Source organism: Rhinopithecus bieti, unplaced genomic scaffold (genome assembly GCF_001698545.2).
Source record: "Rhinopithecus bieti isolate Rb0 unplaced genomic scaffold, ASM169854v2 scaffold_30463, whole genome shotgun sequence".
NCBI classification, from domain to species: domain Eukaryota; kingdom Metazoa; phylum Chordata; class Mammalia; order Primates; family Cercopithecidae; genus Rhinopithecus; species Rhinopithecus bieti.
The window spans coordinates 571,685-584,815 of record NW_016813249.1 but is presented as its reverse complement, the minus strand read 5'-3'; the positions used below and the strand labels follow the sequence as shown (position 1 = coordinate 584,815).

Sequence of the window (13,131 nt, the reverse complement as noted above, 5' to 3'; positions counted from 1 at the left end):
CTGAACTGAAGCATCTATGGAGGTCCAATGCAAACCCAAGGAATGAACATCTAACTGATGTCACCTAAAATGTTTTACACAGGGGTTTTCAGTAAAATATATGCATAAATTAAATGCTAATAATTACAAGAAAGTATATCTAGAATCTAATGAAGATAATCTTTGGCTTCATTCAGTTATAATCATAGGCTCTCTGAATAAGAAGGGGCTTCAAATGTCATTTATTATTTCAGTTCTATTTTAGTAACTTTCTTACACAACTCTATCAGGACCAAAATTTATAAAACAAAATTTTTGCCGCGATTCCCAAAACCATGAGTACTACAAATGAATACTAGGTCTTCCACATCTTATTAAACTAATTTGATGATTGAGAGGAATAAAAAAGAGATATTGTTCAATCTGGAGTCCATAACTGTCAAAGATGGATGCATCAAGAATGATGGTAAACATTTTCAACATCTGCTTCCTGTTCCCAGAATATGTCATCATTATCATCAAAATAAATGTATTGGCTATTAAATAGGCTCTTTACTACATGGGTTCCAATTTACCAGAAATTAGATTGTATTTAATAAAAATATAACAAATTACATGTAGAAAACTTTCATATAACATATTACCTTGTTTAATTAGGTTTCAGGAACTTCTCCATGCCTCAGAGGATTACACTGAATATTCAGAACATCAAACACCCTTTTTGAGAACAGAGCTATTATATTTTTGGGTTGTTAATAAAATAGATTCTATAGGAATTAACAGCTCACCAGCTTGCATCCCTGTGAAATAAAGAAGAAACATTGTGGCTGGTAGTTAGAAATCTCCTTCACAGAAAAGTAATGCAGAATTTATTTTAGAATATTTTGTTATAAAACATAACCACAAGAAGCATAATTTAACAACATATCTTTTAAAGTAACAAATATGCTACTGAAAATGACACACGACATCTCAATGCAGATAAAGAAAACATTTTGTTAGAAAACCTGCTGACCTCATCACGTGACTTTAACATTAAAATGTGATGAACTTGAAGAATAATGAACAACAAAAACTGTGTCACTGTTAAGTAACAGAAAGTGAGAAATAACACAAAGCATAAAACTTTTTTCTGCTTATGGCTTTATAGATTGTGTATAAAAGGCAAAATATGTTTAATCTCCACACAGGAAGGAACTAAACATATTGAGACCTGGCATGATACACATTCCGGGTCAGAAGTTACGGATACATGTTAGCATATAGAACTTTTGGCAGTTCTATTCTCAGAGGTGTCATTGAGCTTGATGGAATGAGGCCTATCCAGAATAGGAGGGTATATCTTGTCCAAAAAAAATGTGAGAACAACAGTGAATATCACAAATGCAGGCCTCTCTAAACAGGCCATGTAAATATAGGTAAAAGGAGATTACAAAGCAACTAAGAAAGGCAGAAAAATCTGATCTAACTTCTAGAACTTTTAGTTTCTGGTCTTATGTTTAGGTCTTTAATCCATCTTGAGTTAATTTTTGTATATAGTAAGAGAGAGGGGTCCAGCTTTATTCTTCCACAGATAGCCAGCCAGTTTTCCCAGCATCATTTATTGAAAAGTATGTCCTTTCCCCATTGTTTATTTTTATAAACTTTATCAAAGATCCATTGGTTATAGGTATATGACTTTATTTCTGGGTTCTCTGTTCCAGTCCACTGATCCATGTACCTATTTTTGTGCCAGTACCATGCAGTTTTTATTAGTATGGCCTTGTAATATAATTTGAAGTTAGGCAATGTGATGCTTCCAGATTTGTTCTTTCTGCTTAGGAGTGCTTTGGCTATTTGCGCTTTTTGTTGTTGTTCCATATGAATTTTAGGATTGCTTTTCTAATTCTATGAAGGAAGACATTGGTAATTTGATAGGAACTGCATTGAATCTGTAGATTGCTTTGGGCAATATGGCCATTTTAATAATAGTGATTCTTCTAATCCATGGGCATGGGATATTTTTCTATTTTATTGGGACAGCTACAATTTACTTCATCAGTGTTTTGTAGTTTCTGTTGTAGAGATCTTTGTTAAATGTATTCCTAAGTGTTTAACTTTTTTTGTGTGACTACTGTAAATAGGATTGAGTTCTTAATTTGGTTCTCAGTTTGAACATTATTGGTGTATATAAATGCTACTAATTTTTGTAAATTGATTTTGTATCCTGAGACTTTACAGAAGTTGCTTATTAACTCTAGGAGTCTTCTGGAGGAGCCTTTAGGATTTTCTAAGTACATGGTTGTGTCATCAGCAAACAGAGATAATTGGACATCCTCTTTTCTAATTTGGATGTCTTTTATTTCTTTTCTTGCCTCATTGTTCTGGCTTGGGCTACCAGTACTATGTTGAATAAGAGTGATGAGAGTGGACATCCTTTTCTTGTTCTAGTCCTGAGGTGAAATGCTTTCAAATTTTCCTCATTCAGTATGATATTGACTATGGGGTTGTCATATACGGCTATTATTTTGAGATATATTCCATTTATGCCTAGTTTGCTGAGGGTTTTTTAAAATTATGAAGTGATGTTGCATTTTATCAAATACTTATTTTACGTCTACTGAGATGATCAGAAAGTTTTTGTTCTTTGTTTTGTTTACATGGTGAATCATGTTTATTAATTTGCATATGTTGAACCATCCTTGCCTCCCTGGAATTAAGCCCACTTGATTGTGATGGATTTTTTTTTCTTTGATGTTCTGTTGGATTCAGTTTGATAATATTTTGTCGAGGATATTTGCTTCTACGTTTGTCAGGAATATTGGCCTGTAGGTTTCTTTTCTTGTTGTGTCCTTGTCTGATTTTTCGTATGAGACTGACACTGAATTTATAGAATGAGTTAGGGAAAGATCCCTACTCCTTAATTTTTTGGAATAGTTTCAGTAATATTGGTATTAGTGCTTTGCATGTCTAGTAAAATTTGGCTGTGTATCTGTTTGGTCCTGGTCTTTTTTGTTGTTGTTGGGAGACTTTTTTATTACCGATTTGATTTCATTACTAAGTATTCCAACAAACATATTTTAAGAATCCTGAACATCACTAATCATCAGAGAAGAGCAAATTAAAACCACAATGAGATATTATCTTATATCAGTCAGGGTGGCTATTATTACAAAGTTAAAAAACAACATATGCTACTGTGGATACGGAGTAAAGAGAAGGCTTATACACTGTTGGAGGGAATGTAAGTTAGTTCAATCTCTATGGAAAACAGTATGGAGATATTCCAAAGAAGTAAAAATAGAACTACCATTTGATTCAGCAATCCTACTACTGGTTATCTACCTAAAGAAGAAGAATCCATTATATAAGAAAAAAACCTGCACTCGTATGTTCATTGCAGCACTATTCACAATAGCAAAGTCATGGAACCAACCTAAGTGTTCACCAAGGGTTGGTGGACACTTACCACATTTTCTTTAAACACATACATACCACAGTTTCCTTATATGTATGCGTGTATGTGTGTATATATATATATATATATATATATACATACACACACACACACACACACAGTGGAATACTATTCAGCCATATAAAAAGAATAAAATCATGTCCTTTGCAGCAACATAGATGGAGCTGGAGGCCATTATCCTAAGTAAACTAACTCAGAAGAAGAAAATCAAAGATCATGTGTTCTCATTTATAAGTGGGAGCTAAACAATGAGTACACATGGACATAAAGTTGCAGCATAAGTAACATATGTTACTGTGGATACAGAGTAAAGAGAAGGCTTATACACTGTGGGAGGGAATGTAAATTAGTTCAACATCTATGGAAAACAGTATGGAGATATACCAAGTAAGTAAAAATGGAACTACCATTTGTAGTTCTACATATGTAGTTACATATGATAAAACTTATACTCTGAAAACTATAAAACATTGTTGAAAGAAATTAAAGAAAATCTAAACAAATGGAAAAATATCCCATGTTCACAGATCTAAAGACTTAGATTAACAGCAGATTTCTCAGCAGAAACCCAACAAGCTAGAAGGGACTGGGGTTCTATCTTTAACCTCCTTTAAACAAAACAATTATCAGCCAAGAATTTTGAATCCAGTGAAAATAAGCTTCATAAATGAAGGAAAGATACAGTCTTTTCCAGACAAACAAATGCTGAGAGAATTCACTACTACCAAGCTAGTACTACAAGTATTGCTAAGGAAAAAAAAAAAAAAAGTTCTAAACCTCAAAACAAATCTTTGAAATGCACAAAATAAAATCTTAAAGGCGTACATCTCACAGGATCTATGAAACAATAACACAATGAAAAAACCAAGATATTCAGGTGACAAATAGCATGGTGAATAGAATAGTACCTCAAATCTCAACAATAACATTGAATGTAAATTGCCTAAATGCTCCACTTAAAAGATACAGAATGGCTCTTTCCCTAAGTGGCCTGAGGTAATCTGTGAAAATGGTTCCCTATACACTTGACCCAGAGAACCCCACAAAATCATGCAAATCAAGAGGTTCTAACCTTCGTATTCACCTTAAGAATACTTGTGAAATTGCCCGGGCCATCAAGGTATGTATATATGAAAAGCCACAAAATATCTGAAAGATGTCACTTTACAGAAACAGTGTGTACCATTCCGATGTTACAATGGTGGAGTTGGCAGGTATGCCCAGGCCAAGCAGTGGGGCTAGACACAAGGTTGGTGGCCCAAAAGAGTGCTGAATTTTTGCTGCACATGCTTAAAAACGCAGAGAGTAATGGTGAACTTAAAGGTTTAGATGTAGACTCTCTGGTAATTGAGCACATCTATTGGGGAACCTGCCCCCGATAATTCAACATTATTTCACATAGGTTCTTTTCTGTTTCCCTAAGTGTTGGCTGGTCTGAGAAATAAAGAGAAAGAGTACAAAAGAGAGAAATTTTAAAGCTGAGTATCTAGGGGAGACATCACATGTTGGCAGGTTCCATAATGCCCCCCAAGCCGCAAAACCAGCAAGTTTCTATTAGTGATTTTCAAAGGGAAGGGAGTGTATGAATAGGGTGTGGGTCACAGAGATCACGTGCTTCACAAGGTAATAAAATATTACAAGGCAAAGGAAGCAGGGCAAGATCACAGGACCGGGGAGAAATTAAAATTGCTAATGAAGTTTTGGGCACGCACTGTCATTGATAACATCTTATCAGGAGACAGGGTTTGAGAGCAGACAACCGGTCTGACCAAAATTTATTAGGCAGGAATTTCCTCATCCTAATAACCCTGGGAGTGCTATAGGAGACCGGGGCTTATGTCATCCCTTATCTATAACCGTAAAAGACAGACATTCCCAGAGTGGCCATTTTAGAGACCTACCCCTAGGAATGCATTCTCTTTCTCAGGGCTGCTCCTTGCTGAGAAAAAGAATTCAGTGATAGTCCTATTTGATTTTGAAAGAAGAGAAATATGGCTCTGTTTTGCCCAACTCTCAGGCAGCCAGAACTAATGGTTATCTCCCCTGTTCCCTAAACATTACTGTTATCCTGTTCTTTTTGCAAAGTGCCCCGATTTTATATTGTTTAAACAATTTGTGCAGTTAACACAATCATCACAGGGTCCTGAGGCAACATACATCCTCAGCTTACGAAGATGATGGGATTAAGAGATTAAAGTAAAGACAGGCATAGGAAATCACAAAAATATTGATTGGGGAAGTGATAAATGTCCATGAAATCTTTACAATTTATGTTCAGAGATTGCAGTAAAGACAGGCATAAGAAATTATAAAGTATTAATTTGGGAACTAATAAATGTCCATGAAATCTTCACAATTTATGTTCTTCTGCCGTGGCCTCAGCCGGTCCCTCTATTTGGGGTCCCTGACTTCCCACAACACATATCCAAGTGAATAAAGCATCTAAGATGTGCTGCTGGACATATGGAGCTCATAGTCAGATTAACCCATATATGAGGTCTCCCTGCCACATTGAGATGATCCTTATTGAAAAGGAACAGATTGTTCCTAAACCAGAAGAGGAGGTTGCCCAGAAGAAAAGATATCCCAGAAGAAACTGAGGAAACAAAAACTTATGGCATGGGAGTAAATTCAGCATTAAACTAAACGCAATTAAAAAGAAAAAGAAAAGACACAGAATGGCAGAATGGATGAGAATTCAGCAAACAAGTATCTGCTGTTTCCAAGAGACTCACCTGATACATAAGGATTCACATAAACTTAAGGTAAAGGGGTAGAAAAATATATTCAATGCAAATGGACACCAAAAGCAAGCAGGAGTAGCTATTCTTGTATCAGAAAAAACAAACTTTAAAGCAGCAGCAGTTAAAAAAGACAAAGAGGCACATTATATAATGATAAAAGGCCTAGTCCAACAGGAAAGTATCACAATCCCAAATATATATGCACCTAATACTGAAGCTCCCAGATTTATAAAAACAATTATTATTAGACCTAAGAGACAAGACAGACAGCAATGCAATAATATTGGGGGACTTTTCTCCACTGACATAACATTAAATGTCTACATCAAAAAGTCTGAAAGAGCACAAAGAGACAATCTAAGCTCATACCTCAAGGAACTAGAGAAACAAGAACAAACCAAACCCAGCAAAAGTAAAGAAATAACAAAGAGCCTAGAAGAACTAAATGAAATTTAAACTACAGCAACAAAAAGACAATACAAAGGGCAAATAAAATAAAACCTGGTTCTTTGAAGAGATAAACAAAACGGATAGACCATTAGCAAGGTTAACCAAGAAGAGAGAAGATCCAAATAGCTCAATTAGAAATGAAACAGGAGATACGTCAACCAAAACCACAGAAGTACAAAAGATCATTAAAGGTACTATGAACAACTTTACATGCACAAACTAGAACACCTAGAGGAGATGGATAAATTCTTGGAAACATATAACCCTTCTAGATTAGACCAGAAATAAAGAGAGACTCAACAGACAAATAACAAGCAGTAAGATTGAAATGGTAATTTGAGTTACCAAACAAAAAAATTCCAGGACCAGATGGATTCACAGATGAATTTTATCAGACATTCAAAGAAGAATTGGTACCAATCCTATTGACACTATTCCACAAATAGAGAAAGAAGGAATCCTCCCTAAATCATTCTATGAAGCCAATATCACCCTAATGCCAAAAACAGGAAAGAACATAATGAAAAAAGAAAAATATAGACCAAGATCCCTGATGAACATAGATACAAAAACCCTCAACAAAATAATAGCTAACTGAATCCAACATCAAATCAAAAAGATAATCCACCATGATCAAGTTTGTTTCATATCAGTGATGCAGGGATTGTTTAACATACTCAAGTCAATAAATGTGACACACCACATAAACAGAATCAAAAACAAAAATCACATGATCATCTCAATAGAGATAGAAAAAGCATTTGAAAAAATCCAGCATCTCTTTACGATTAAAACCCTCAGTAAAATTGGCATAAAAGGGACACACATCGAGGTAACAAAAGCCATCTATGATAAATCCACAGCCAACATTATACAGAAAAGAGAGAAGTTGAAACATTCCCCCTGACAACTAGAACAGGATAAGGATGCCCACTTTCACCACTTCTATTCAACATAGTACTGAAAGTCCTAGCCAGAGCAATCATATAAGAACAAGAAATAAAGGGCATCCAAATTGGTAAAGACAAGGTCAAACTGTTGCTGTTTGCTGCTGATATGATCACATAAAGAGTCATCCAAAAAGCTCCTAGAAGTGGCAAATAAATTCAGCACTTTCAGAATACAAAATTAATGTACACAAACCAATAGCTCTGCTATACACCAACCGTGACCAAGCTGAGAATCAAATAAAGAACTCAACATCTTTTACAACAGCTAAAAATTACTTACGAATATACCTAAAGAAGGACTTCTACAAAAAAAAAAAAAAAAAAAAAATTACAAAACACTGCTTTAAAAAATCATAGACAACACAAACAAATGGAAACACATCCCATACTTATGAATGGGTAGAATCAGTATGGTGAAAATGACCATACTGCCAAAAGAAATCTACAAATTCAATACAATTCCCACCAAAATACCATCATCAGTCTTCACACATCTAGGAAAAACAATCCAAAATTCATATGGAACCAAAAAGAGAGCCCACATAGCCAAAGCAAGACTAAGCGAAAAGAACAAATCTGGAAGCATCACATTACATGACTTCCAACTATACTATAAGGTCATAGTCACCAAAACAGCATGGTACTTGTATAAAAATAGGTATATAGACCAATGGAACAGAATAAAGAATTAGAAATCAACCCGAATACTTACAGTTAACTTACCTTCAACAAAGCAAACAAAAACATAAAGGGTGAAAGGATACACTATATAACAAGTGGTGCTGGGATAATTGACAAGTCACATGTAGAAGAATGAAATTGGATCCTCATTTCTCATCTTATACAAAAATCAACTTAAGATGGATTAAATACTTAAATAGAAGACCTGAAACCATAAAAATTCTAGAAGATAACATTCAAAAAACCCTTCTAGACTTTGAGGCAAAGACTTCATGATCAAAAACCCAAAAGCACATGTAACAAAAACAAAGATAAATAGATAGGACTTGATTAAACTAAAATGCTTCTGCACAGCAAAAGGAACAATCAACACAGGAAACAAAACACCCACAGAGTGGGAGAAAATCTTCACAATCTATGTCTGACAAAAGATTAATATCCTGACTCTACAAGGAACTCAAACAAATCAGCAAGAAAAAACAAACAAACAAACAAACAATTCCATCAAAAAGTGGGCTATGGACATGAATAGACAGTTCTCAAAAAAAAAAAAGATATACACACGGTCAACAAACATATGAAAAAATGCTCAACCTCACTAATGATCAGGTAAATGCATGTCAAAATGACTATGTGATACCACCTTACTCCTGCAAGAATGACCATAATCAAAAAATCAAAAAATAATAGAAGTTAGCATGGATGTGGTGAAAAGGGAACATTTTTACATTGTTGGTGGGAATGCAAACTAGTACAACCACTATGGAAAATAGTGTGGGGATTCCTTAAAGAACTAAAGGTAGATCTACCATTTAATCCAGCAATCCCACTCCTGGGTATCTACCCGGGGTAGAGAAGTCATTATATGAAAAAGATACTTGAGCATGCATGTTTATAGAAGCACAATTTGCAATTGCAAAAATATGGAACCAGCCCAAATCCCCATCAATCAATGAGTGGATAAAGAAAATGTGATACACACACACCCACACACATACACACACATACACACACACCATGGAATACTACTCAGCCATAAAAAGGAACGAAATAATGAATTCACAGCAACCCAGATTGAATTGGAGACCATTATTCTAAGTGAAGTAATTCAGGAATGGAAAACCAAACATTGTATGTTCTCACTCATAAATGGGAGCTAAGCTATGAGGATGCAAAGGAATAAGAATGATACAATGGGCTTTGAGGACTCAGGGGAAAGGAGGGCAGAGGTGATGGATAAAAGACTACACATTGGATACGGCGTATGGTGCTCTGGTGATGGGTGCACCAAAATCTCATAAGTCACCAATAGAGAACTTATTCATGTAACAAAACACCACTTGTTCCCCAAAACCCTATTGAAACAAACACAAAATAAAATAAGCGAAAAATAGCATGCAGCATCTACCAATGTCTAAAGGCCCTTAGATAGTTTATTTTCAGAAGTCTTCTGAATAGATAGATGCCCTCTCTGGTCCTCATTAATATTCCAAAGAGAAACACAGTTTAAGCATCATTTTCTCCTCCACATAGAGATCTGGTGTTTTTCCTCTTCTAATCTCTTTTTTTAACTGGACTATGTACTATGTTATATTGTCTTCTAATTATTCATAGACCTATATTATTATTACCTCAAAAAGATTCATTTTCTGAAGGCAGGAATTATTCATTTACTTCTATTTTATGACCCACAGTGCTGTGTGCATCAAAAATTCAATGTCTTAATTGACTAATACACTATTTTATTGCCTTTGGTATTGCATAAGAAATGTCACAGAACTGTTAATGATGTTTAAAATAATAGTAAGAGAGTAACTCAAAATTAGAGGATTACCATATCATAAATAAAATACATCTTAGAACAGCCTAGAAGCAAGCCTTATTTAAAATATTATTTTAAAATTTCACAAATAACTAGAACTTTAATGTCCACCAGAATGCAGCTTTGAATGGAAAGGTTGATACTGGGTTCTAAGTTGGTTTTCCATTCCTTGGTCATAAAAGCTAACTGTACCACTCCTGAAAGCCACAGGTTATTTTGGCATTTCTTTGGATTTATAATACAAGCAGCACATTATTTCCAGTGCCTGGGCTGCCTGAAATAAGAAGTTCTACCTTGGTGTTGCAGGCAGTTAATGACTAGATGAACCCCAGTCAGGCAAGAAGGCAGTTTTAGTCTTTCCACATGCCAAACCTAAAGCAAAGGTGGCTAGAAATGGACCTAGAGAGTCGCACAAAAACACGAACTAACTTGAACCTCACTTAAATATAAACTAAACATCATCATGAGGTTTGAAATAATCTAAACCCCCATATTTCTTTAGTAGTTCTGTTTTTCTTTTTCATTATTGCTGTTGTTTTTAATACCCTTCAAACTCTTCTGGGTTATAGTCTAAACTGGAAGTGCCAGAATAACAACACAAATACTGCTATTATTTTCATGGCCTACGCAGAGTGGGAAACACTGGAAATATCAAGACACCATAATTAAAGTTCATCAAATTACAATTTCTGTAACAAAGAATACAAATAATAAGACAGTAGCCAGTGTGACTTTGACAGCGACTAAGTCTGATGCCCACTGATGGAATTTTTTTTCTTTTCTTTTTTTTTTTTTTTCGAGATGGAGTCTCACTCTGTCACCCAAGCTGGAGTGCAGTGGCGCAATCTTGGCTCACTGCAACCTCTGCCTTTGGGTTCAAGGGATTCTCCTGCCTCATCCTCCCAAGTAGCTGGGACTGCAGGCATGAGCCGTCATGCCTGGCTAATTTTTGTAATTTTAGTAAAGACAAGGTTTTGCCATATTGGCCCAGGCTAGTCTCAAACTCCTTATCTCAAGTGATCTGCCCACCTCGACCTCCCAAAATGCTGGGATTACAGGTGTGAGCCACCATGACCAGGGCTGGATTTTTTTTTTTTTTAAGTTCATGTATATAGAAATCTGGAAACGGAAAAGAAATGAAACTGCTTATTTGGGAATAACTGAAAAGCAAAGTTGTGAGCATATGTAGATGAAATCTAAATCTTGGTATCCAATTTAACTATTAATATCATCACAGTTCCTGTTAAAAGTTTTTAATTAGTGTTAGGTAGAAGTGGGTGGTTAAACTTTATTTTTATTTCCTGCCTCTGTCCAATGTCTCGAAGCTGTATTATAAGAATAATTTTAAAAAGAAATAAGGATATGGGAAATCTACAACCAGAACAACTGATCTCTGAATGATCTAGGCTGACTCTTACAAATTATAACTGGAGGCAGATACTCAATTTAGTCAATAAACAAGCAGTGCATATTGAGCAACTACCATGTGATCAGCTTTGTACAGACTGTGGACCAAATGACTGAGATTTTTGGTTAACTGAACCCAGAAGAACAGCTTTAGTGGAAAAATTGTGGATTTTATTTTAGATGTGGTATGTGTTGAGATGTATTCAGCAGGCAGTTGAATATTCAGAGCCTGGGAAAAACTGGGCTCAAGACAGGGAGGTATTAATTGAATTTATAAAGGTGAATGAAATGTACAAAGAGAAGATGATGACAGAACTACACATGATACTTATCAGATGGACTGGATGACACAGAAACCAGTGAGAGTCCAGGGCCAGCAACATGGGTGTGTGGCCTGTGCAATCTCACATAGCGTCACTCTCAGAAGGGCTCCAAGCTCAGGGTAATGCTATTGCCACCATCTTACAATTTTTTTAAAAATGTATCTTTGAACTATGTTTTGTAAGCAAAGTTGGATGGGGCAATGGAGCACACGCATGAGGAGAAGCACTATGTGCAATGTGCATGCCCACCGTTCCTGGCCTTCCCACTCACATATCATGTCTCATGAGCACAGAATTCCAGCGGACTCATAATGCATGGGAGTTCAGCAAGACTCAGTATGAGTACCAGGTGCGTGTTTCATCTTAGAGTAAGCATGTGCAGGGGAAGGCTGATAAGTCTTGAGAGGCCATGCTTTCTGTTCAAACCAGAACTTGTTGGTGTGAAAGAAATCGATGATGTTCTAAGAAACCCCATCATATATTTTCTTACTTGTGTTAATTTCTTACTTGTGTCAATTAGTCAAGCACTTATACTGAAAATGATGACATACGAGTAAACTGACCATAGAGAGTGTTGATAGAATGTGTGCATATCAGTAAGTGAAATTAAAAAAAAGTAGTTCATTTTGTGCAGTGATTCTACTGTTCTGATAAGAATGAAATACATACATATGTATGAGCTATAAAAATAATACCTGTATAATTTTGGTGATTACACATAGCTAGATGCTTTTAAAATTGGCATTTAAAATTGGTATTGTACAATATGAAGAAAATGGTAAAATTTATTCTAAAATTTAAAATTTTATTTTTTCTTTACTTAGAATGACATTAAACAGCAAATAAAAAGATTCCATGACAAGTCAAGAGAGAAACTGCAAAAGAAACAGAATTATATTGAGTAACTTTAACAATAATTTTTCTTGTTTTTCGAACAAGGGAACTCAAATTTTAATCTTGCTTTGGGCCCCACAAATTATGGAGCTGAGCCTGAGAGGGTCAATAAATGGAAGGGGAACCAAGATGATCTGTGTCACGAAAGTCACAGGATAAGTGTTTAAGAGAGAGTATTTTTGGTTATTTGTTTAAATGCAGTCCTGTTGCTGGGCTGAGGGTTAGCAGCAAGACTTTTCATGGCTGCCTTCCCAGCTGGCATAGGGCCAGGGCTCCAGGAACATGGCTCACCCCCTAGTTCTGCCAAATGTCTGTTGAGAATAGACACTGAGCATGAAGGTTAAGTGGTTTCTGATAACCTTTGAGAGAGTAATATGGAGAAAGTAGCTAGACTGTAGGCTAGATTCCAAAGGAGTAAGGAGTG

General features: G+C 35.5%; 1 protein-coding gene across 1 annotated transcript in view; it reads right to left on the bottom strand.

Annotated features, from left to right (window-relative positions):
• Nucleotides 1-649: 649 nt before the first annotated feature.
• The window catches only part of BCKDHB (branched chain keto acid dehydrogenase E1 subunit beta), a 296,444-nt gene continuing 283,962 nt past the window's right edge, over nt 650-13,131 (bottom strand). Inside the window, exon 11 of the mRNA XM_017847908.1 lies at nt 650-779. The gene's annotated coding sequence lies outside the window, so the exon portion shown is untranslated. The remainder of the gene's footprint in view (nt 780-13,131) is intronic.